At 34.1% G+C, this 26,442-nt stretch overlaps 1 protein-coding gene across 10 annotated transcripts in view; it reads left to right on the top strand.

Annotated features, from left to right (window-relative positions):
- The window catches only part of NAALADL2 (N-acetylated alpha-linked acidic dipeptidase like 2), a 1,420,296-nt gene that overhangs the window by 892,670 nt on the left and 501,184 nt on the right, over positions 1 to 26,442 (top strand). The gene's annotated exons all lie outside the window — the stretch shown is intronic.

Genomic DNA, 26,442 nt, shown 5'->3' with positions numbered 1-26,442 from the left:
ACAGGGAGTTTTTAATCATTTTTGTTGACTTTTTTGACCATTTTTAATCTTTTTATACTGATTCTACATCAGTGTATAGGTATACATGAAAAAAACCAATTTTAATATGTTTTCTTTACATTGATGAAGAAAAAACTCTCTCCATTATAATTAAAAACATAACTAAAATACAGTCAAATAAATTTGTAATTTTTTCAAACTTGACTAGGTTCTATATAATTTTGCCATTCTACAAGCTTAATATAAAATATTAGTTAAACCTTGAAGAAAATTACATACGTTTGACATACTCAGTAAATGCCAACCTCCTCTTTGACAAAATAATTAAATAAATCCTTGCTTCTCAAAATGTTGTCCATATACCAGCAGCATTTGCATCCTGTGTGATCTAGTGAGAAATGCTGGAGCTCTGGGCCCACACCAACCCTGTTCCATCAGAATCTGCATTTTAGTAAGTTCCCCAGGTCATTCATTGATATGCACATTAACGTTTGAGATGCAGTGAATCTCAGTTTTGTTTTTCTTTAGAATTTAAATAATACTAAAATAATTCAAACTTTATATATGTGTGTGTGTGTGTGTGTGTATTGGTAATTGTCACTTATTTAAATTTTATTTAAATTAACTCAACACATTTAGTTATTTAGAACTTCTTTTCTAAGGCTATCTTCCATCCATAATCCTGGCTTTATAAACCAATTTTAAACAATTTTACATGGTGTATATTTTTGTGCTACTTTCCTTAGAAAATTCTTAAAAGTTTTTATTGCAAGTTAAGGTTTAATTGCCCTCGTATAGTAATATTTTCCATGTATAAAATTCTTAAAGAAAGCCATTAAGTCTCTCACTCTTTCATATCATTCATTTAGATAGTAGACTAAAACACCTTTGCAATGTGTATATTTTTATAAGTTTATCACTTTATCCAAATTTGATAAACATCACATTTTAAAAAATATTAAAATTGACTTTCAGTAAGACAGTATGTATACATGCTCAAACTCTTTTGTGTATCTGTACCAGTGAGTTATTTTCAAGTCGAACACCGATATGCTGTAGAAGCCTTGAACATTGTCAGACTTCACATAAATGCATTACATAATGTGTGTGATTAAATTTTTTTCTAGAACTTGAGTTTTCAAATCCCTTCAAGAAGGCTTCTTTTGCTCTTGTGAATATTTCAATATTGTTTATACAAAGTATCTTGTGAATATTTCAATTTTGTTTATACAAAGAATATTTTTCTACTCTTGTTTCCCAAATATTTTCTATTTCATTTCCCATATGGAATGCTCAACCTCTTCTCTGTCATTTAACGAACTACTTTATGAGTTACTTTAAGATTCACTTCTCTTATAAAAACTTCCCTAACTATTTAATCTGACTTGGATATTTTATTTAAAATTCAACTGCTCTCATGTTTTGTTATTGTTTCACACACATTATTTGCATCTCTACAAGATGAATTAATATAGAGATCATGTTTTATACTTCACCAAAATTAAGGAATGATTAGTTATCTAAAATTCCCCTTAAAATATTTTATGATTGAATTATTTTATAGTATAATAAGTACTACCAGAAAGTAAAAATTGAATGTTTTACAAATGAATAAATGGGTGAAAAGATTGAGAGAGTTTTTTTCTATACTTCACTAATTAGAAAGTCCTAAAACCTGACTTATGTTTCTACAATTAACCCAAATCAATATGTGATGATTATAGCATGAGTGGGGTTACTAGACAATTGTCCTTTACTGTTCTGTTACTTGATAAAACTGGTCAGAGAAAATTTTCAATTCTTATTCTGCTTTAAAGAACACTTAACAGACTACAGCTATATAGGTGTTTTGTATCACTGGAAAATCCTGTGACATCAGCTGCTTTTACAATTTTAAAACCACAGTAACAGCCTTTAAATTTTCTTAAATGCCTTAAGGAGAAAGAGGAAGAGGGAGGGAGTAAAAAGAATATCATCTGAATAAAAATAAACTAACTTTGAAGAAATGAAAGAACTTCAAATTTTCATTTCTCCACCTGTCGCCTGCCCGCCACCCCCCACCAAACTCCACTGGAAGACATAGCTACCTTGAGGGTCACTAGATGCATGAACAGTTTTCATAAGGAAAGGGGGCAGGGATCATTCTGCAGTTCTGCAGTCTCATTTCCTTTAAGCTTCTGTCTCCCTGTCCTTGGGTTTTTACGAGTCAACTTTTTAAATTTATTTTTATTTTTATTTTTGTATCTACTTTTAAGAATGAAGTATACAGGTACTACATCTCTTTTGGAAACTACCTTCCTTTTTTTTCAAATCCTCTAATTATTTGGGATTTGTTCACTAGCAGAAATGCTCCTTGTTGGAAATATTATAAACAGCAGTGACAATGGTCAGTAACAAGACTTTTAACTTTGAAAAAATCAGGACCATATAGTATTATAGACACAATGTTTGTTCCACTATTGATAATTATCTAAAGGAAATGGTCTCAGATTGTTTCCAAAAATTGATAATATTCTTCTAAGTATTCAGATATACTCAATATCTATGTGCATTAACATTTAAGATTAAGTTTACAATATACTAAAGACTGCACTGTCCTCTTTCCCTCTTCCATTTACCGAGAGACCAGGTAGGCAGGAAACACAAAGAAGGATGGATCTCAAATAAATAGAATTGATGCAGTTTGCATTTTCTACCTGCAAGATACCATTGTATTTGCTGTTATCCTTTAGACTACCTAAAATAATAGAATTTGTGAAATTAATAGTTTCTTCATTGCTCTTTACAAAATGTTTTTGTTCTATTAGGCAGGTCTGACTTGCATTTGGCACTCATTTTATGGCAGTTTTCTTACTTCTGTTGGGGAAACTAAACAATCCTACCAACATAAAGGGCCCTCTGTACCAATGTTATGAAAAAATTTATCATTCTGTACACATTAACATAATTACTTGCAGTTTAGGTAGTATGAATTTGACACAAAGTTATGGTAAAGCCTCACATTCCATACAACAAAGCAGAAATAACAGTAGCTTTTCTTACGTGCTCAAGGGACGAGGGTCTGCACCTGATGTCAGGTTCCTGTGGGGCTCATGAGAGACCCCTGAGCTAATTCCAGAAGCATGTTTTTATATATCCAATGGTTATTTGGCCACCACATTGAAAATAGCTCTACATCATAAAATCTGGACATGAACTTAATCAGTAGAGACATTTATCTCTATACCAAACGTTCTAATCTTCCTCAAGGAGGGACTCAGATTCGCTGTCTCAAGGAAACACGTTAAACAAAGAAGGGAGGACAAAAATGTTCTATTTGCTTTTTATAAACAGGAAACAAAATTAAATTTATCCTTGCAGCCTCAAAACTTCACTAGTCCTATTATCAAAAAACTCATGTCTTTCCTGAAATCAAATGGGTTTCTTCCCAACAATATTAGTGTAGTTTGAAGAAGAAACACAGTTATAAGTAAATGGAAGTGGAATGCCCTGGAAATGTAAAAGAAAATGGCAAAGGATAATTTTTTTCCCTTACATCATTATATATATATGTATTTTTTTTTCTTGCTTTAAATGTGCTTTTGTGCTAGTGTGTGTGTGTGTGTTACAGAATATAGGTATAAGGATGACTTAGGCTACCTTTCTTGGTCCTCCTTCTAGAAGTTTGCAAAAGATGCTATAATAAAACAATAAGACAAAAGATGCTATAATAAAACATTCATCACCAGGAAACTAAATATTTGGGGTACCTTGAAATATTTCATTTTCTTATACTATTATATTCTGATTATATTCTGTCTTCCTTTTGGAAAAGGAAAATAAGTCTCATATTTCTTTAGTGCAGGACTTAATATATGGTTTAGAAGAAGCCAGGATTATTTGTGTGGAGGCCTGATTAAACAAACAAACAAACAAACAAAAAACCTGAGCTTTTAGCTTATCAATCCAACAATTTGTTTTGTCTCTTAAAATTCATACAGAATTCACATTCATTTGGCAGTGCCTATTCTTATAAGGTGTGAAGAATCAGATTATTCCATCTTACAGAATTAATAGTGTTTCTTAACAGATAGGAAAATAAATTAAAATGATAGTTAAATATCTAAATTAAAATAATAACAGCACCTGTTTTTGTAATGTATGATGGGGGACTAACTCAGTTGTCCTTATGTTCAAGAACAAAGGGATTCTCCTACATTTGGTCTCTGGTCTTAGATGAGTGAATAATCTAAGAAAGGCCAGGCTGAAGACGCAGCATCTTCATTGCTGGCTGCCAGTCCAACTCCAAGATTGTAACACAAAGCGCCCAGTGTTGTTGCAGGCAGTGCATCGAAAGACAAAGTATATCCTTAAAACCATGGTGTAAAGGTATCTCCATTAACTCCAGCTTCTATAGGATACTTTGCCTCCCATATTATGTTCACCTTTATGGATAATTACAGATGCTGAAACAGTCTCTTCATTATTAGAAATATTTCTGTTTTCTAGATTTTTGATTCTTAATTTTTTTCTAGAAAATAAGAAAAAGCAAAGTGCATGAGCACAAGTTCTGAGAGAGGTCAAAGATAATATTTTAAAATCCTATAAAACTTTTTATTTGCTCACTAGTCAATACGAGAATTTTCCCCAGAAAGATTGGTTACTTGTTTTTGAAAAAGATCTGGTACCTGCTGTACCACATGTTATTACAACAGGTACATTGTACAGAATGCTTCATAATAGAAAAATCTCACCTTCTTAGTCTATTTTAAAATGTCATTATCAATACTTCCAAATTTTGTTAAAATAAAACAATACTGTGATAGTGTTGATTATTTCCTCATTTTTAATTAAGAAACCTTTAAGTAGCTATTTATAAGGAACACTTTGAGATCTTCCAGGATGAAGAAGTAGTATACATTAATTCGTATTTGACCTGATAGTGCGACTCATTCATGTGGTAGTTTGTTGATAGGAAATTAACGAAGAAAAGAAATAATAATGTAATTTTCATTTAGCTACTTGTGCTTTGTCCTCAACTTTTTCTTTTGTTTTTAAGATTGGCATTTGTGTCTTCAACTGTAAAGCATTATATTTAAAGCAGTTACATTCCAGTGTCATTTTTTATAAACTGTGCTATCTGTATCTATATTTTAAATATCATTCATCATTAATGTATTTAAAATGTAAAACATTAACATGTTATTATATGTATCATACTATGAAAAATACCTATTTAATATATTAAATCACTAATTTATATTAACCACTCCAGTTATTTCTACCCTCAGAGATAGTAAATTTGATTGAGAAAATAAGTGACATCTATTCATAAAATATATTTTCCAGAATATAGTATGTCAAAGTGAAGTAAAGAATAAAAGTGCATATTTTATTTGTAATGTTACATTTTTCACAATATGTTGTAGAAACTTGTTCAAAAGAGTGTTGAATTTTTATTCAGAAAGAGAATACAAGCTGAGGTTATAGGAAAACAAGTATGTTTATGAAAGATAATTGCAAAATGCACTTTATCTGTTGAGATTAGAAGAAAATAATAAGTTTATCATAAGCATTTTAGTTATACAGGTTGCTATATTAAGTGGTGTAGACATTACTCTTGAATGGTGGAAAATGCTATGGCAGTAAGACAGATTTATTCAGACCAGAGGGAAAATAAAGCCTCGTGTCACTTTTCTCTGATTAGCAATGGCAAAAGGAGGAGGAGGAGGCTGGCAAGGAGACTTACTATGCATCCTCTTACTGAGCCTTGATGGGCCACGATGGGCAGAAAGCTGTAACTTCAAGGTTCTAGTGCGAACCAGGGTATTAGCATAGGCACCTGTTTAAGGCCTTGACATTTACCCAGAAAGTGAGAAAGGATTTTACAACAGAGACTCAGCAGACCTGGAGCTTTAAAAACTTTCAAATTTCCGAGATCCAAAATAATGCTTTCCAATAATGTTTGCTAAATTGGTTATTTCCACAGTCTTTGTAGAACTACCTCTATAATACCTACCAATCTACTTCTGGAGGGTGGCTCTGTTCTATTCTGTTGTTTGATTGTTTCTGTAATGAGGCCATACCTTTTATTTTTATGGTTTTTTAATATCTGTTTTATATTTGATAATGCCAATCTTCTTATTTCTCCAAATTGTTTGTCTGTAGTTTTGGAAACATTTGAAAATTAATTTTAAAATTTATTGCATACAAAATTACCATATTAACAATGTTATCTGGGCTGGGTGTGGTAGCTCATGCCTGTAATTGCAGCCCTTTGGGAGGCCACAGCGGGAGGATGGCTTGAGGAGCTCGAGACCAGCATGTGCAACATGGTGAGGCTCTATATCTACAAAAGCAAATCATCAAGGCATGGTGGTCTGTGCCTGTAGTTGGAGGGTGGGGTGGGGGTGGAGGGGTGCGGGGATGGGGCTGAGGTGGAGTGGGAGGATCCTTGAGGCCAGCAGGTTGAGGCTGCAGTGAGATTACACTACAGCCTAGGCAACAGACTGAGACCTAGTCTCAAACAAAACAAAACAAAACAAAACAAAACAAAACAACATTATTATCTTGTTCCATATAGTATCCTTATGTTTCTTCATTTCTTTTAGTAGTGCTATTTCCCCACGAAAGTGCTATAAATTATTTTTAAATTAATTCAAAGAAACTTTATGGTTTGTTATAAACAGTACTTTATGTTCTTTTGAATTTTTATTTTAAAAAATTATGAATAAACATTTCACGTATCCAGCAATGTGCAAAAATCATGTAATTAACATCCATTTACCCAGCAACAGGAAACATTTAGCTACCCATAAACAATGAAAATTGTAAACATTTTAAAAGTGCATACACCATGCACTTTATAAATACTTTTTAATATGTTAACTCAGTAACCCTCATAACATACCTCCATTGAAGGAGGTACAGTGAGCTTTACTTCAAAGGGAACTGAAACACAGAGAGGTTACATAACTTACTAGGTTACACAGATGATGACTATGGGAGTTTGAATTCAAGCCCATGCTGTCTGACTCCAGAGTGCGTGCTCTTACCCATGATGCTTTGCTTTTTCCAAGTTTATTGTTACACATAGAGCTAAAAACTTATCCAGAAAACCTTACGATATCTGGTATTACAAGTCTCTGTCTTGTGAGTTGGAGAGGGAGGAAATGACAGATTCATGAAAAATGGAGTGGATACATTTGCCTTTGAATCTTCAGTGTTTAGCACACTGTGTAGAACAGAGTATATTCTTAGAAAATATGTGTTGAACCAAACTTTCTACATCATTGGAAGTGAATTTTTTTAAAAAGAGTAACTTGCTCCATTTTCCTATAATTTTCTCAAAAATTTCTACCGATATCTATTGATATTATTATATAGTCAACTCTCTAATTATTTGTTTCTTTCAATATTAACATTTCATGTTTATATTATCATATATCATCTTATGATACATTAGACAGAATTAACCAATTTTAATGTTTAACTCATTAGGATTTAGACATGTCTACATGTTTTTTTTTGTTTTTCTCGAGACAGAGTCTCACTCTGTCTCCCAGGCTGGAGTGCAATGATGCGATCTCAGCTCACTGCAACCTCTGCCTCCTGGGTTCAAGTGATTCTCCTGCCTCACCTTCCCAAGTAGCTGGGATTACAGGTGCTTACCACCATGTCAGGACATGTCCACATGTTTTCTACTTACACAAAGTTTAGGAAGAGAGTGAGATTTTTAGATTTAATCAACATTTTCATAACAGCTGTAGGAATTACATTTTCTGCTTAGATTTTGTTTTTTTTTTTCTCTCACTTAGAATAATATCTTCACCTGTATTATTAGTCAGGGCTCTCCAGAGAAATAGTAATAGTAGAGTTAGAATTTACACACACACACCGACTAGGTGAAAGGAGAGAGAGAGAGGCAGAGAGAAAGAGAGAGAGAGAGAGACTTATTATAAGGAATTGATCCATGCAATTATAGAGGCTGATAAGTCCCAAGATCTGCAGAAAGAACAAGTTGGCAAACTAGAGACCCAGGCGAGCCAAATGATGTAGTTCCAGTCCAAGTCCAAAGGCCTGAGAAGCACGATAACTAGTGGGGAATGTCCAGTCCAAAGCTCAGCAGACTTGAGGCCCAGGAAAAGCCAATCTTTAGCTCAAATACAAAGACAGGAAAAATTTGATGTCCCAGTTTAAAAGCAGTCAAGCAGGAAGGATCCTCTCTTACTCAGGGATGGTAACATTTTTGTTCTATTCAAGCCTTCAGTTGATTGGAAAAGGCCCACCCACATTAACGAGAACAATCTGCTTTACTCAGTTTCCCAATATAAATGTTAATCTCATGGGAAAAGCAGCCTCACAGACATACCCAGAATAATGTTTAATGAAATATCTAGGTACCCCATAGCCCAGTCAAGCCGACACAAAGTATCCATCATAACACCTCAAATCAAGTATTTAAGGAAAATTTGCATGATTCTTCAAGTAATCTATCATCTGTCTTGTCTGTTTATTATTAGTTCAATTATCTTACCATCCTTTCATCCATTGCTTTTCTTGCTGCTCCTTAGTCAAGGGTGTTTCTGTAGACTTACATCCAAGTGATTACTCAGCCAACATACCTCAGTCTTCCTGAGCCAGTTGCTTAGAATCCATTCTGACTTGTCATTATTATTACATGTATTACAATACATTAATATTACCCCTGAATATAACCTAGATAATAGTCTGGTTGCATACTTGCATTATTGTGGGATGTTGAGTGGAATGCTGAGCTCTGTGCTTGCCAAACTATATCAGTTACTTATGCTGTTCTCATCAAACATTTGAACTCTGGATGTCTTCCAGGGAGCTTTTTTCTACTATTTCATTTTGGTAAAACAGGCTACTTAGGAGGTCAAAAGAGACAAAACTGCTGATTTATCGGTCTTCTGAAAGCGATAAAATAAGGAGAGCTGAAAAACCTAGTAAAACTTGATCTCTTTAGGGATTAATATATTTGTGACTTTTTCTAAATTGTGATTTAAATAACTCTTTTGTATGGTTTATGTAAGAATTTGAGCTGTTATCTTAAATATTAAATATTAAATTGGTAATTTTTACAATGCAATAATTAGCAAAAAATTTAACATTTTTGGCCTTTCTTCTTAAGTATCAATTACTATTTTAAAAATATAAATACCGCTGTGAAATTTTAGATTTTAAGGATCAAGCAGACATTCTATTAATGTTCATATGAATATATATTACATTAAAAATAAACTTAAATTTGGAGCATTTGCACCACCTGATTTTAAGGCTTCTATAGAGCTACAGTGTAGTACTAGTATAAGTACACAAGTAGATGTCAATGGATAGAGTCCAGAAATTGGTATGCATTCATATGCTTTATTTTTGAAAGGTGCCAGAAAGAGAGAACCTTGACCCTGAAATAATATTATGTCCAAAAATTAACAAAACAGACCTTAGACTTAAAAGGAAATACTAAAATTAAAAATATTCTAGCAGAAAACACGTGAAAAAACCTTTATAACCTTTATAAGATTTTCTTAGTGCACATATAGCCTCCCCCCTCCCCCCAAAAAAGAAAAATAAGATATAATTTTATAAGAAATTAAAACTTCTGCTCTTCAAATGACAACATTAAGAGAGTAAAAAGAAGTCGGGATGTGATGGCTGTGCCTGTAGTCCCAGCTACTCAGAAGGCTAAGGTGGGAGGATCACTTGAGCCCAGAAGTTTGAATCCTACCTGGGCAACATAGAGAGATTTTGTCTCAAAAAACAAACAAACAAAAGAACAAAATAAAATGAGAAGACACAGCCTGGGAGAAAATATTCTCAATATATAACTCTAACAAAGGACTTACATCCAGAATACAACTGTAAGAAGACAAAAAGCCCGTGAAAAGACTATTTAAACCAACAGATTTTACAGATGACTAGTAAGTCTATGAAGAAATATTTAATATTATTAATTTTCAGGGAGATAGAAATAAAAAGCATAATCAGACATCACTATAAATCTGTTGAATTACTAGCATTAGAAGGCTGTGTGATAAAAATTCGAGCAATTGGAACTCTAAAACATTGCGACTGAAATATAAAATAATACAAATTATTTGTAAAACAGTTTGGCAATTTAAAAAATAAACCTACTATATAACCTATAATTTCTAGTCCTAGGTTTTTATCCAAGAAAAATGAAACCATAGCAGCTTATTCATAAAAGCCCCATACTGGAAACAATCTAAATATCCATCAATAAGTGAATGAATAAACAATTTGTGGATATTCACACAATGGAATGTGAATGAAAAAGAGACAAATTCAAAAGAGTACATACTTTATGATTCCATTTATATGAAAATTTAGAAAAAGCAAATCTAACCTAGGGAGAGAGAAAGTACATCAGTGGTTTCCTACAATTGGCAGTTGGGGGATTGACAGAAATGGACAAAAAAAATTGTGGGAGTTGGGGAATGATGGAAATGTTCTATACTTTGACGTTGGTGGTGGTTACATGGGCATATATACATTTGCAAAACTCATTGAAATTTGAAATTTATACCTTAAAACTAGTGGATTTCATAACATGAAAACTATGTCTTAATCCATTTATGCCTGAGGTTGCAATTTATTGAATTTTTGCAATCAGTCCTTGGCGATGACCTTGAGCAGTAGGATGTAACTCCCACATGTTTAGCATTCCAATAATGGAACGCTAGGCATAAAGTTTACTTAAAATATAAAATGAAGTATTGCAAACTTCACTATAACCACAGGAGAAAATGTAAAATCATGATAGACTCTTCCCTGATATCCATATCTGTTTGTCTTCTTGGTGAACGGAAATGTGTATCTTCAGTTTGAATAGAGAAAGAGAACTAGTGTGTGTGTGTGTATGTTTTTCTACTTCGACTACTTCCTCAAGACAATAACTTTACTAGAAAAGTAACAATATAATTTCTTTGGGCAATGCTGCTGAGGTGATTTACTTTATGTATACACATAATTCATTATATATAAGTGTGTATGTATACAACTTAAAGTATAATAATAATAAATAAATTTAAAAAAACCTGATTTTCAAAAAAAAAAAAAAAAGCATTGTAATTAACTATTTTACCATTTCTTCTCTGCTGCTTCCCTGTAAACTGAAATTAGATGTGTAAATGTGTCTGTTTGCTTCACCAACATGTGTGTCAATTGATCAATATTGGAGTAAAAAATAAATTCACATATATTTCTTCTAAAGCCAAAAAATCTACTAATTTGCTGTGAATCCCAAGATATGCGGTCTCCTGAAGGTTTAAGTGTTCACTGAATGTTTCTTGTAATTTCATTCTAATAATAATCATATTCTAGAAACAGTTCTTTTGATCTAAATCAGACTTTTCCAATTTTCTATGCTTATTATATATTTGTGTATTTTTTAATAAGAAGGATAAATAGGTTTATCTTGTGGTTTGATTTACTTAAAGATAAGCTTTACCAAGTAATTAAACATTGCATGTCTAGTTTTTTAAGTGAATATAAAATATTAATTAACTGATTAACTTATTCCAACTCGTATATACCTAGCCATACCTGGGATTACATATGTTATTCAAGCTGGAAATAATTAAAACAACAAAGTTTAAGTGTTTTACAAAATAATGTGTCAGCTATGAAATACCAGAGAAATATGATGATAATATTAAGCTGCTTTGGAAATGTAACATATAAGAGCTTTACCCCAAGGAATAAAGACTCCTGAGTATTCATTGGGTTTTATGAGATAGAATATCCATTAATGCAGTTACATCAATGCAATGATGTAGTGAAGAGAGGAGAGTTTCCACAAACCAAGACTGCTGAAAACAATCACATTGAAAACATACAATGGAGTTTCAAAGCTACAGTTACCCAGTATAGTAAATGTGCCTTGAGTGATTAAGAGGCTGAGGATAATTATTATTTATACATGTTTTAAGAACATATACTAATAATGGCTCATTTAGTCATATACACAAAGCAAATACAATTTCTAAATTCTTTTCAATCTCATATTAGTCTCTAAAAGTGTTTATATGTTAGCTTTACAGGTATTTTAAAAAAAATTATTCAGAGAATGCCATTTAAAAAACAGAATTTGCATTGACTTTATTCACACATTTTGAAACGTCCTATCTGTCTTCCCCATCTGATGCCCTTCTTTTGGTGCCTTTATCATTTCAGTAAATACACCAGGCATCAGTCTGTTGACTGTATATGCAGAGTTTGCCACCAGCACAAATTCTTACGTGAATTTAAATGAACATGAACGAAAGTGAAAAGCAAAACCCAGCAAATAACTTTTAAGCCTGAGGAAGGGTTCTGCCCACTTGCCTAAAGTCTTCAAGGACTACTTTGATTTATAGTTTTAGATCATGGGAATATAAGCCAGTATTTATCTTTGTGGCAGTTTTAAAATATAACTGCACTTTGAATGATAGTAACTTGGTATGTTTGTGTAGAAAGTGATTTTGTGGGCTGCCATTTTTTATCTTGGTATATTCTCGCTGCAAAATGCTTAACTTTTTAGTTTGGCCCATAGATAATATTTTCACCTATTGTCACTATCTGTCAGTGACACATTTAAAATGGAGATTCAATAAATGCAGTCTGATTGTGAGTTGGGATACACACACACACACACACACACACACACACACACCCCTGAGGGGATTCTAGGTTTACCATCTTCATTCTGGAGTTCTGATAATTCAGTCACCCATTCAACAAATTTTCAATGATCCCCATGAAGTAAGCTGTGTGCAAAGGTCTAGGGATATAAAAATGAAGAAAACTCAGTTACTGTTCTGAAAAGATTTAGTGTAATTTTGGCTGTGTTAAGTCTAGTAGGGGAAGATATAGTCCTGTCAAGATCCTAACTCCAATTAATTATCTTGGCATGGAACTTATTTACATAAGTAGACGGGCATTGCAGAAGCAGAGCTACAGAGTAGTTACCAGATAGACATGGAATTAAACTCTGACTTTGACATTGAATAACTACATGGCTTTAGAGTAGCCACAGCTCTGAGCTTCAGTCACATTTTCTGAATGGTGTGTGTAATATATATTGTTACAAATTTATTTTCATGTTTCAATAACATATAGAAAGCAGCTAATAATTAGTAGTTATTGTTATCACTATTGATATGGAAAAAAACATGGGCAAACTGTTTTTTCTTCTGAGCATATATAAATATTTTCCAAGACAGAACATTTTTTTGAGCAACAACTGCTATGGTTTGGATATTTGTGTCTGCCTCCCCTCCAAATTCCAGTATTGAAATGCTAACTCTCAAGATGATAGTCTTAAAGGTAAGGCCTTTGGGAGATGAGTCAGTTAGAGGGTTAAGTCCTCATAAATGGGATCAATGCCCTTATTAAAGATACCCCAGAGATTTCTTTCACTCCTTCTGCTATGTGAGGACACAGCTAGAAGATGGCATCTATGAGCCAGAAAGTGAACCCTCATCAGACACAAATTGCCATTGCTTTGATCTCAGCTTTCCCAGGATCTAGAAATATGAGAAATTGATTGCTGTTGTTTATAAGTTGCCCAGTTTATGGCATTTTTTATATACAATAACAAACTAAATAACTAATATGTGGACTCAGGTTTGATAGATCAAAGTGAATACAGAGTTAGACTTACTTGGTCTTTAGTATTCATACCATGAAGCCAAAGGCAGTTATAAAGAAGACATCCTAGTGCAAAGCCAGGCAGTGCCAAGCAGAGCACCTCTAACAGCTTAGTCCAGGTACACTGAGCAGGCGGGTTACAATAGGTAGTAGGCAAGAGGAGTAAGATCCAGGGACATAAAATTCTAACCAGGGAATTTGACGGGGATTCTGCAGAGGTTCTCTGAAAGCCTAGAATATAGCCAGTAAAGCAGAAGCCGCTAAAGGCACCAAGCCAGCCTAGACATAAAGAAAAACATAGTGAATTATTTGTTTACTATATATACTTTTCAAGTTTATTGTTCTTCTTTTCCTTGAAGGTTTAATACCTTCTTATTTGCTCTCAAGCTTGCCTGGCCAGCTATAGTGTATGATACTTACTTACAGTTTTAATATTCACCATTGTGTATAGAAAAAAAAAAAGGCTAAAGTTTCCTGGTGTTCTGGAAAACAGCCTTATAATGAAGCTTTTCTGGTAAACACTTTTGTATATTGGGAATTTACAGTGTCCTAAATAACACTTCCCCTTGTCATTCTCACAATCATCCTAAATGGGAGATGTTAGCAGTCACCTAAAGATATGACCTATTGCTTTGAGAAGTTTTGCAACTTGCCCAAGATCACATAGCTTGTAGGTTGCAGAGTCAAGATTCAAGTCTAAGACTGTTTAACCCTAAAGTTTAAAATTACCTACAGTTTCAAAAAAATAAGTTTCACTTTTTGGAATTAGAAGTAAGACAATTTATGAAGATAAATCTATAGACAACCTTCTAATGGCTGTATCCAAAGGAACACAAGCAAGGACTGCTGTGTCAAGAGTATCAGAAACGTTCAGTGCTGTTTTATTTTCATCTGACAGAAATATTATTTGGGAGAGTTAATTATTAGGATCAGTAGAAGTTCTGCAGTGCATGGGAGTCACAATAGCGCAGTCCACCCTCTGCAGTCTACCTGGGTCAAAGCATGATTGCTTCTTAATAGCTGTGTGACTGAGTAGAAGTGAGAAGGTACTTAGTTCCTCTATGCTTCTGTTTTCTCATATTTAAGATGGGAATGATACTAAAATAACCTTTCTCATAGGGTTACATAGACACAGAATGTGTCTAGTAAATATTAACATGAGTATATATTTCCAGAAATTCAGAAATGAGATAATACCCAATGAAGAAAATATTATCTGATTATGTACAGGCCCTGTATGTTCAGAGTTTCCAGTGCTTCATTATACAGAGGACTAGTGTTGACCTTTTAGCAAAGTTGACCAAGTGGGATTGTCCATTATAGTTCAACCCACTGAGTGCTGGACAGATTCATTTAGACATTTCAGAGACACGTTAGCTCAACATAGCCAAATGTGAATTCGTTTATTTTCCTGTGCCCTTTCTACTTCTGCTTTTTTTTTTTCACTGAGTGGTACAGCAATATACCTCCTTACACAAGTTATAAATCAATAAGTCACCCTTGATTTCTCAGACTTCCTGCATGCCCTAGTACAAAAAAATTACTAAGGCTTGCAACTTTTAACAGCATGTCTTTAATCCTTCCTTTCCTCTCCAACTGTGCTTCTGCTTCACAAGTCCAGCTTTCCCTGGCTCTAGTCTTCTTTCATTCACACATATCTTCTGTGTTGCTGCCAGAGTGTTATCTGAAAACAAAATCTGACAATCATACTTCCCTACTTAAAATCTTTCAATACACACACACACACACACACACACACACTCCCACTCTCTCTCTCTTAGCACTCTCAAACACCTTTCAGACAATTTCCTAAAGCACTAAAACAATCATACAAAGACTTTTATAATCTGACTCTGACCTGTCCAACCTTATCATTTATCATTCCTTGCCTCATACTTCATCATCAATTGAAATCTAACTGACTTGAATCCTCATGCCAACCCAGGCTACTCTCACTTTTGTGTTTGCTGATGCTGTATCTTCTGTTTGAAATGCATTTTCTTGGTGGCCAAGAAAGTCAGCCAAGTGCGTTTTGATAATTTCTGACTTAGCTTACATTCTGCTATTACAGGAAGCTTTCCTTAACTATCTTCATGATTAGTGAGTCCTTCCCTACTATCTCATAAAAATCTGAGTCGTATCTTTATCAATGCTTTGACGGATATTAAATCTGTTACAAGCTCTCTGAGGATATAGTCCATAACTAACTTCTCTCTATTCCTTAAATCAATGGCCCACCACCATACCCACTGGAAAAATATAGGAGGATTTTCAATTCTCATAATGACTAGGAGGTGCTACATGTATTAAAGTAAATGGCCAGGGGAAGGGATCCTACATCCTGCATTGGTTGGGATAATCCCACAAATGGAAGAGCTGTCCTGCTCAAAATGCTTCCCATATGAAATTCTGCATTATTCACATCATGAAGACAATCCATCTCAACAGCTCAGAAATAACTGGGTTCCACCATCGACTTGGCACACTGGATCTCAAATAAGATGATCGTAGGCATGCATATGTTTAAACAGTTTCCCCATAACTTTGATATACCGTTCTGCTTAAAAACCACCATTATAGCCCTTTGTTTTTCCTTTTAGCCTGGCTGACAGGAAGCTCAGACTTAATTTCCAAGAGGACCAGTATTTCCACCCTCCTTTTGGTAGATGTATTTATTCCTCAAGTCCCATAAAGATTTAATGAAGAGAAATCGATAGACAATTTTCTTTTCTTTCTTTCTTTCTTTCTTTCTTTCTTTCTTTCTTTCTTTTTTTTTTTTTTTTTTTTTTTTTAGATGGGGTGTTGCTCTGTCGCCCAGGCTGGAGTGCAGTGGCCGGATCTCAGCTCACTGCAAGCTCCACCTCCCGGGTTCACGCCATTCTCCTGCCTCAGCCTCCCGAGTACCTGGGAGTACAGGCGTCCGCCAGTATGCCCAGCTAACTTTTTTGTATTTTTAGTAGAGACGGAGTTTCACCGTGTTAGCCAGGATGGTCTCAATCTCCTGACCTCCTGATCCGCCCCTCTCGGCCTCCCAAAGTGCTGGGATTACAGGCATGAGCCACCGCACCCGGCCAATCCATAGACAACCTTATAACAACCATATCCAAACCTTAACGTTTCTTCTGTGTCAACACTATATTTTGAATGTGCTCACAGTAAAAATGCTAAGTAATAACACTAAGTACAATTAATTTTATTAAGAAATTGAGTGAGGATATTCATTAGGCCCACTATTGCTCCTCAGAGGTTTACCAACAGAAATGAAGTGATTTGATTTTGAGCACTTCAGGAAATGAACTGCTTCATTTTCTGACTAAGAGGTAGGCAGAAGCCATGGAAGAGCAGCAGGAGCAGAAGACTCAGAAGGGCCATTAGAGCTTTTGGATATTTGCCCTGCCAGGCTTGCAGAAGAGGCCACAGAGGGGCCCTATAGCGGGAGCTGACTAACTGGGGGATGAGCCAAATCTGACTCACACACAGCCTGTTTTTGTAAATAAAGTTTTATTGGAATGTGCTTACTGGCCCGTAGGTACTATCTATGGCTCCTTTTGTGCGACCGCAGAAGTCAAGTCATCGCAACAGAGACCTTAGAGCCTGCAAGGCCTATATTGTATGGTTTATGTAAAAATTTGAGCTGTGTTAAGTCTATCTGGCCCTTGAAAGAAAAGTTTTGCTAACTCCTGCTCCTAAACAATGGTTTTCAGCCAAAAGCCAACAGGTAATTAAGTGTTCACCATAGCACTCCTACATTGTATTTAGCCATGTTAGTACATTAACATGAATTATCAGCTACCATCACCATAATAAAATTCCAAAACATGGGATAGTTTTTCCCATGAGTGTTGTAACCTCCAAGTACAATTTTCACCATGAACTGCTAAAAATGTCCTTATCTTCTGGGAATAGTTCATGATTTATTTTGTAGAACAGCATTTATGAACCAACTATTAATTCCTAAGCAAGAATTATTTATGTGACAAAATTGCCTTTCCCTGTTTGTCTAAGTTGGATAGTATGTCTTTATTGCATTCTCTCCAATTTTCAGTCATGTTTTGCTACATTTTCAGAAAACCTTACTATTGTAGTACTACCCACTAACCATTGGTAATTCACATTTTTCAGTTACTCTGTGTTGCTTATGGACTGCCATTACAGCCCTTACAGCAGGCCAGTTATTGAGTCCTAATATAGGACTACACCTATATGTAGACTTCATTTTGTTGTATTTTTGTCTGTGGCACATACCCATAACAATGTAGGTTGGAATAACTTAACTTTCAGAGAAGCAATGGGCACACTTTCCATTTTACATAATGAATATTTAAATTCCTCCTATGTAAAAATCTGGTATTGGCACATACGATGAATTCTGAAGATTTAATAACTATGAATACATTGTCTCCCATTGAAAAGTGGCTGAAAGGAGTTGCATATTCATGTTTGGTAATTGTTGTATTCCAGACGCTAGAACAATGCTTGACATATAGGGACCCCATATAAATACATGTTGAATGATAGTTGAATTAACAAACAACGCATTTTCATTTTATAACTTTTTCAAATAAGACAGGGAAACAAAGTGGCAAAATACTCATAGTTAACCAATGAATTTTTCACATTCTCTTCTTGGGCTTTATTTAGGTCTTTAGTGAAACCATTGCCTGTTCAAAGTCAACCTGTGGTAAAGCAACTCTGCATGATGACCTTGAGGAGCAATGGACTGGATGGATGTGGAAACTTGTTTATTTTGTTAGTACAAATTATCAGACATGATATTCCTGACCAAACACTTTAATTTCATTGCTTTTGATTTCAGATTTTACATCTTAGTTGTGACTTTGTGGAGAATTAAGATCACTTTTCAGGAATCTGATAAAACTCAATAAACAGACTTCTAAAAAGTAATAATAACTTTATTTGACCTTTGAAGTGAGAATCTCATAAAAGAGAGAATAAAAATTTGTTGTTGTTCCTTTTGAACTTCATATTTCTTGGGTTAATGTTATGCAACTATACATCTAAAAATCCATCAAATTTTCAAATCGCTCTGCTTGCTCAACCCCTCACTCCCAGTTCTGCTGGAACATTCTGTCTCAGCCCAAAATTGTTATTTTCTTTCCAGTGGCCTTGCCTTCAGGAAAATAATCCCTTTCTTTCAGTTATGTTCTGTGCATTTCTATATTGGGTTCATTTAAATCAGAATTAAGCCATATTGTTTGAACTTAACCAGGAAAACAGTTTTGAGGCTTAAAAGAACTTTCATGTATATGGAAAATGTACTTCTGTGAAATACCTTATACCTTAATGAGGTACAAATTTTTATTTATTTTTATCATTTGGTTAAATCTTTCTATTTCCCTTAAACTACATTTGGGGCTATATATTAGAACATTTTCAAATGCAAGTAAAATGAAATACATCATTATATATTTATTTTGAAACTAAGTTTTATGTAGATTCTGTCAAAGTAATGACACCAGTGTAAGCATTAACAGAAAATGCGGAACAACTTAAATACTACAGGTTTGTGAAAGATCAAATGATTGTAGATGTGGTGTTGTTTCTGAGGCCTCTGTTCTGTACATTGGTCTATATATCTGTTTTAGTACCAGTACCACACTGTTTTGGTTACTGTAGCCTGAAGTCAGGTAGCATGATGCCTCCAGCTTTGTTCTTTTTGCTTAGAATTGTCTTGGCTATACGGGTTCTTATTTTGGTTCCATATGAAATATAAAGCAGTTTTTTTTTTTTTTTAATTCTGTGAAGAAAGTCCATGGTAACTTGATAGGGATAGCATTGAATCTGTAAATTACTTTGGGCAGTATGGACATTTTCATGATATTGATTCTTCCTATCCATGAGCGTGGAATTTTTTTCATTTGTTTCCTCTCTTATTTCCTTGAGCAGTGGTTTGTAGTTCTCCTTGAAGAGGTCCTTCATATCCCTTGTAAGTTGTATTCCTAGGTATTTTATTCTCTTTGTAGCAATTGTGAATGGGAGTTTGCTCATGATTTGGCTCTCTGTTTGTCTGTTACTGGTGTATAGGAATGCTTGTGATTTTTGCACATTGATTTTGTATCCTGAGACTTTACTGAAGTTGCTTATCGGCTTACGGAGTTTTGGGGCTGAGACCATGGGGTTTTCTAAATATGTTATCTCCAAAGAGAGATAATTTGACTTCCTCTCTTCCTATTTGAATATCCTTTATTTCTCTCTCTTGCCTGATTGCCCTGTCCAGAACTTTCAATACAATGTTGAATAGGAGTGGTCAGAGAGGGCTTCCTGGTCTTGTGCTGATTTTCAAAGGGAATGCTTTCAGCTTTTGCCCATTCATTATGATATTGGCTGTGGGTTTGCCATAAATAGCTCTTATTATTTTGAGATATGGTCCATCAATACCTAGTTTATTGAGAGTTTTTAGCATGAAACGGTGTTGAATTTTATCAAAGGTCTTTTCTGCATCTATTGAGATAATCATGTGGTTTTTGTCATTGGTTCTGTTTATGTGATGGATTACATTTATTGATTTGCGTATGTTGAACCAGCCTTGCATCCCAGGTATGAAGCTGACTTTATCATGGTGGATAAGCTTTTTAATGTGCTACTGGATTCAGTTTGCCAGTATTTTATTGAGGATTTTCGCATCAATGTTCATCAAGGATACTGGCCTGAAATTCTCTTTTTCGTAGTTGTTGTGTCTCTTCCAGGTTTTGGTATCAGGATGATGCTGGCCTCATAAAATGAGTTAGGGAGGAGTCCATCTTTTTGTATTGTTTGAAATAGTTTCAGAAGGAATGGTACCAGCTCCTATTTGTACCTCTGATAGAATTTGGCTGTGAATCCATCTGGTCTTGGGCATTTTTTTATTTGTAGGCTATTAATTACTGCCTCAATTTCAGAACTTGTTATTGGTGTATTCAGGGATTCAGCTTCTTCCTGGTTTAGTCTTGGGAGGGTGTATGTGTCCAGGAATTTATCCATTTCTTCTAGATTTTCTAGTTTATTTGCGTAGAAGTGTTTATAGTGTTCTCTGATGGTAGTTTGTATTTCTGTGTGATCAGTGGTGATCTCCCCTTTATCATATTTTTTTGTGTGCATTTGATTCTTCTCTCTTTTCTTCTTTATTAGATTGGCTAGTGGTCTATTTTGTTAATCTTTTCAAAAAACCAGCTCCTGGATTTATTTATTTATTTGTTTATTTATTTTTATTTTGAGACAGAGTTTCACTCTTGTTGCCCAGGTGAGAGTGCAATGGCGCGATCTCAGCTCACCACAACCTCTGCCTCCCTGGTCCAAGCAATTCCTCTGCCTCAGCCTCCTGAGTACCTGTGATTACAGGCATGTGCCACCACACCCAGCTACTTTTATAATGGAGATGGGGTTTCTCCATGTTGGTCATGCTAGTCTCAAACTCCCTACCTCAGGTGATCCACCGGCCTCGGTCTCCCAAAGTGGTGGAATTACAGGCATGAGCCACCGCACCAGGTCTGATTCATTGCTTTTTTGAAGGGTTTTTCATGTCTCTATCTCCTTCAGTTCTGCTCTGATCTTAGTTATGTCTTGTTCTCTGCTAGTTTTTGAATTTGTTTGCTCTTGTTTCTCTAGTTCTTTTAATTGTGATGTTAGGGTGTTCATTTTAGATCTTTCCTGCTTTCTCCTGTGGGCATTTAGTGCTATAAATCTCCCTCTGAACACTGCTTTAGCTGTGTCCCAGAGATTTTGCTATCCCTTCCCTTGTCCCCAAACCCCCTGACAGGGATAGCATCAGGAGAAATACTTAATGTAGATGACAGGTTGATAGGTGCAGCAAACCACTATGGCACATGTATACCTGTGTAATAAACCTGCACTTTCTGCACATTTATCCCAGAACTTGAAGTACAATAAATAAATAAACAAATACCTCAAAAACGCATGCAGCTGTCTTTTCTGTTTTGCATTCTTAAAATATTGTTAATTCCAATTTCTGTATTACACATTTCTGAATCACTGAATATGAAAACTCATACTAAAGCATAGTCAATTAGCTGTGATTTAGTCCATTGATGTAATGAGAATGGGTGCAGAAGAGAAATAGAAAGAAAATAATTATGGAAATACAGAATTTTGGCAGGATTGGTAACTACTGATGTATACCAGAAAGAATGTGAATGATGAAATTCTACTGGACCAAAATAATCCTCCCTTTTTGTTAAGTGAAGAATTGGATCTATCTCTAAACTGTAACACCAGTAACAGTTGATATTCATTGTGGATTACTCAATAATTTTGATGCTTCCACAGTCTGAGGATATGAAGCTGTTTGCTTAGAACCCAGAGGGAGACAAAACACAAGAGAGATATGCATATATGATAAACTCAGTTGCCCTTCCAGTTGGGGACACCGTTAACTAATTAAATCTGCTCCTGTAACTGGCCAGCTGTTAACCAGAGGCATGAGGGATGGTTTAATTTAGTGTAAGAAGATAAAGCGTAGAATGAATTTGATCATGGTGATGCAGAAAACAGTAATTAATCTTAAGGTAAGAGGAGAAAGAAATAATTTCTCATGTTTAAATGTGAGTAATTATGTAAGTACTCTGAGTTATCCGAGGTATAATTCTCTGTTAAGAATCTTTCTGCTGAGCCTAAGTTATTACAATAGTCAAAGCATTACAGTTTGGACTATATAATTCCATAGGAATTAAGTAATACTTACAGAAAGAGGATGAAAATTAATGAATTTTTAGGGTGAATGATGAGTAAGAATAAATCAAAGGCAAACATTTGTCTCACTGACATATGTATTTCAATGGATTCACTTTTAGATCATTATTATTTGTCCACCCTAATTAATGATAGTCCAGTTGGGGCTTAAGGTATTTTACAATAATAATTATGATTCATCTGACACCCTAGTAAACTTTTTCGATAAACTTTTCATGCCATTTGAAATATGGAGTAGTTAATATATGCTTTCTTTGAGGAAATGCAAATAGTACATTCATTCATCTCCATATGTAGGCTAAATTCATAGAACAGACATTGTAGAAAGGTAAAGATAGATTTTAAAATATATTAAATATGCTGTATTACTTAAAATACCTTCTACTTTAACATAAGATTTTCTAAAATAATAATGTGTGTTAGAAAATGCTATTTTCTAGTATAGTTCTGTATGATAAAAATAGTATGTAGTAGAGAGATATTTTATAAGTACTGGGGCAATAAGTCTGGTACTTACTCAATTTAAATGCAGTCACGAATGTAAATGTATCTGCATGTGTGTGTATCCACCTGTCTAAACATGTGTGTGTATATATATGTGTGTGTATGTGTGTGTATATATTTTTTTCATAAAGATTTGTGAGTAGAGTTAAGGATTGAAAGGATATAAGAAAATTAAAGGAGATCAAGAGAAAGAGAAGATTAATGTTTCAATGATCACTTGAAAGGAAATATTTAAAGCAATAAACATTGATAATAAAAGACAGTGACAGGTACAAAGAATGATCTGTAGATATGGCTTTAGGTGAAAATCATTTTGGGGAAATACATTTAACATACACATAACATACACATGGCATGACTGAAAAGACATGAGATTTGAAAACAGAGGTAGTTTTGTTTGTTTGTTTTCAGCCCCACTACTTTATGCTGATTGATTAGACAAGTTACTTAAATTTTTGGCCCCAGAAACCATTGGCAAAAGAGAATTGGTAACACCTGTCTTTTACTGTTGTTGTGTAGATTCAACTGTAAAGTATGTGTCAGGATATAGACAGATATTCAACAAATGGTGGTCATTTCCAAGGATAAAACCTTAGGAATTACCAATAATTAAATTGTATAAAAATCATATAATTTTTAAGACTACTGAAACTAGTAGCTTCATACTTTAAGAAGTTTTTGAGATTTGCATAGTTTTAACAAGGAGTGTGCCACCAAAAAAAAATTTCCCATATTTCTGATCTTAATCTGATTTTGTACTTTCTTATTCCTAATGAATAGCTACATCTGGCATGAGTCTTTATATTAGATAACCTCATGATTATATATTATTAGTTTCAAGATTTTGTATAAGAATTCAGTTATCATATTTCTCTTAAACTACCCCACATAGTGTTACTTGCAGAATTGTTGGTTTGGCCTCCATTCTCATTTCCATTCTCCTTAGGGAGCATACTACCAGAGAAACTAGATAATAACAATGATTCTCGTATTTTTCACAGATTAGAAATACATTTTACAGCAGTTTCTGTGAAAAAAATTTACAAGTCTGAAATGATGTGACTTTTCATCCATTTGATTTCACAATTTATCAATTGCCTTACTTTACTAGAGTCTTTTCTAGATGTTAGTTACGAAGCCAATAGGACAGCAGTGGACAGCAGCCTGTGGTTTAACACGGGACTTTTCATTCTGTGCCTGAAATCCTTGTAAAATTATGTTAGTAATGCGAAGGGAGTGGATAGTTTCATAAAATAGGACGTTTTTTTTCCTACATGAAAATGAGAGAAAGGTAAAAGACCTATACAACCCAATCCAAATGGTGATTTTCTTAGTCTTATTTAATTTTGATAATTTCAAGACAAATTAATCATTGTGAATTCAAGAATGAAAAAGTATCATTATTTGTTCCAGACAAGAGAAAAGAGAAAGGAAAGTGAAATACCACTCCATGCGAGTTATCTGTCTGGTTTATTTCACATCAGTGTCCATCATAATCAGGAGTCATGAGCTTTTGGATATGTGTAAATGAATTTATTAGTGGATACTCTCCTTCTTTTCAACTATCCACATAAGGAACATACTGACCTTTCTTTCTTTTCCATTATCTTCTATCTGGAGAAGTTACAGCTATGTATGTATGTCCACAAGCTTATAACCTAAATATTCAATAATTGAAACCCTCTATGCAAGTCTGGCATGACTCTCTTCTTTGCAGATTTGTTTTTTATAATTGAGACAAAATGACACATGCCTGTACTCATTTCTATATTAATTTGGCGTTGTTTCTGCCTGTTGCTGGCGTTATTAAAGGCCTTTCCTGTGGCAGTCTCCTCTTTTGTTTCCCCATGAAGCCAATGCTCATTTCAACTTGCAGGGTGTGCTCGGCAGCTGCCAGACCAGATGCAGCTGGATATTTTGTCTGATTTGAGTCTAGGGACATGGTCAAACTACTTTGGAAATATTTAGTTTATCCAGATGCTGCAACCTTCAGCTAGCTGTCAGTTGTGATGAATTTGTTCAATTCTTAATGCTGCAAATATAATGTGCAAATACTTTTCAGACTCATAAATTTTGAAATTATATGCTTTTCTCCTTTATTTTCTACTTTATTTTCTGCTTTTATATTAAATTATTCATTTATCATACTTAAATTTGAACTGGTTTTTCTAATTTCTTAAAATGAGAATAAAGTTCCTGTGTAAACTATACATGAACTAAACTATAAACATAGGTTCCGCTGTATTCCAAAAGTTTCATTGTTACATATTTCACTTTTCATTGCATTCTAGATGCTTTTGATTTACTCTGTGATACAAAGTTATTTGAGAATCAATTAATTTTCTTCATTATTTTATTAATTTCTGATTGGATATGTTAAATAGGTAAATAATATGGTCAACAAGACTCTAGTTATTATACTTTTTAAAAGATTCTCCTTGTGGCCACATGTATAGAATATTTTGTAAAATGCTTATATGGTATGTGTGTGTTTGTGTATGTGTGTGTATGTGTTCTCCAAGGAATGTAATTCTCTCTCTAACTGAACTTTATTATTAAACTGTTAAATTCCTGTATGCTGTTATAATTGTTGACTTTCAGAATGTGTCCAATTCTGAAATACATAAATCTCTTATGTAATGCTATTTGTGAATTATATCTTGAATTTTTGTTTACTTTGCCTTTAGGTTTGTTTAGTGCTTTCAGGTTTATGGCACATTCTTTATCTATTCTTTAATGTTTATTCATTATATAATATACACCTGCAATCTTTATTGCTTTTAAGATTTTTATATGAATTTGTTTCTCTCTCTTTAACTTGTTGGTGTCCATTTGCTTATTTTCACAAATCTTTATTTTGTTTTAAGATTTTTTTTATAAAAAATGTATTGCTAGGATTTCATTCTCTTTCTCCAATTCTCCAATTCAAACATCTTTGATTTCAATACAATAATTTATCTATTTTCTTTTAGTGTAAAAATTATTTTTTCTTTTTATTTTTTTTCAAGCTTACTCAATTTTTATTTTTCTTCAAGCTTACTCAATGTTCATTAAAATATTTACCTCATGGTTTTGGGGTTTTCTTCTATTTTCTGATTTTATGTGCCCATCCAACATTATTAGACACATTTTTTTTATTTTTTTAAACATTTTTGAGATCCTTTGGTAAAAAGTACATTGCTACATTAATGATGAAAATAATGCTATTTTACGTATTCCTTTTTCAAAGTATTATTGTATATTTCTCATTTGTCTTATTTATTTTACCTATATAAGGCAGATACCATTAGAAAAATGTACTTAGATAAAACTACTACCGAGTGCCAAGGTGATTTCTACGAATTCCTTGACAGGTGGACATGCCTCCCACACAAACTCTTATTTTCTGAAAAAGAATCCTTACTCATTTTGTCTCCAGGCACCTCCAATGATCTCAGTCTGTGTTCTTATATAAAAGTACAGAGCGGCCAGACCCTGTGGCTCACGCCTGTAATACCAGCACTTTGAGGGGCCAAGGCGGGCAGATCACGAGGCAGGCGTATCATGAGGTCAGGAGATCCAGACCATCTTGGCCAGCAT

The sequence above is a fragment of the Papio anubis genome, chromosome 2, assembly GCF_008728515.1.
Source record: "Papio anubis isolate 15944 chromosome 2, Panubis1.0, whole genome shotgun sequence".
Classification (NCBI taxonomy): Eukaryota; Metazoa; Chordata; class Mammalia; order Primates; family Cercopithecidae; genus Papio; species Papio anubis.
The sequence above is the reverse complement of the archived record's forward strand: the minus strand, read 5'-3'. Positions and strand labels throughout refer to the sequence as shown.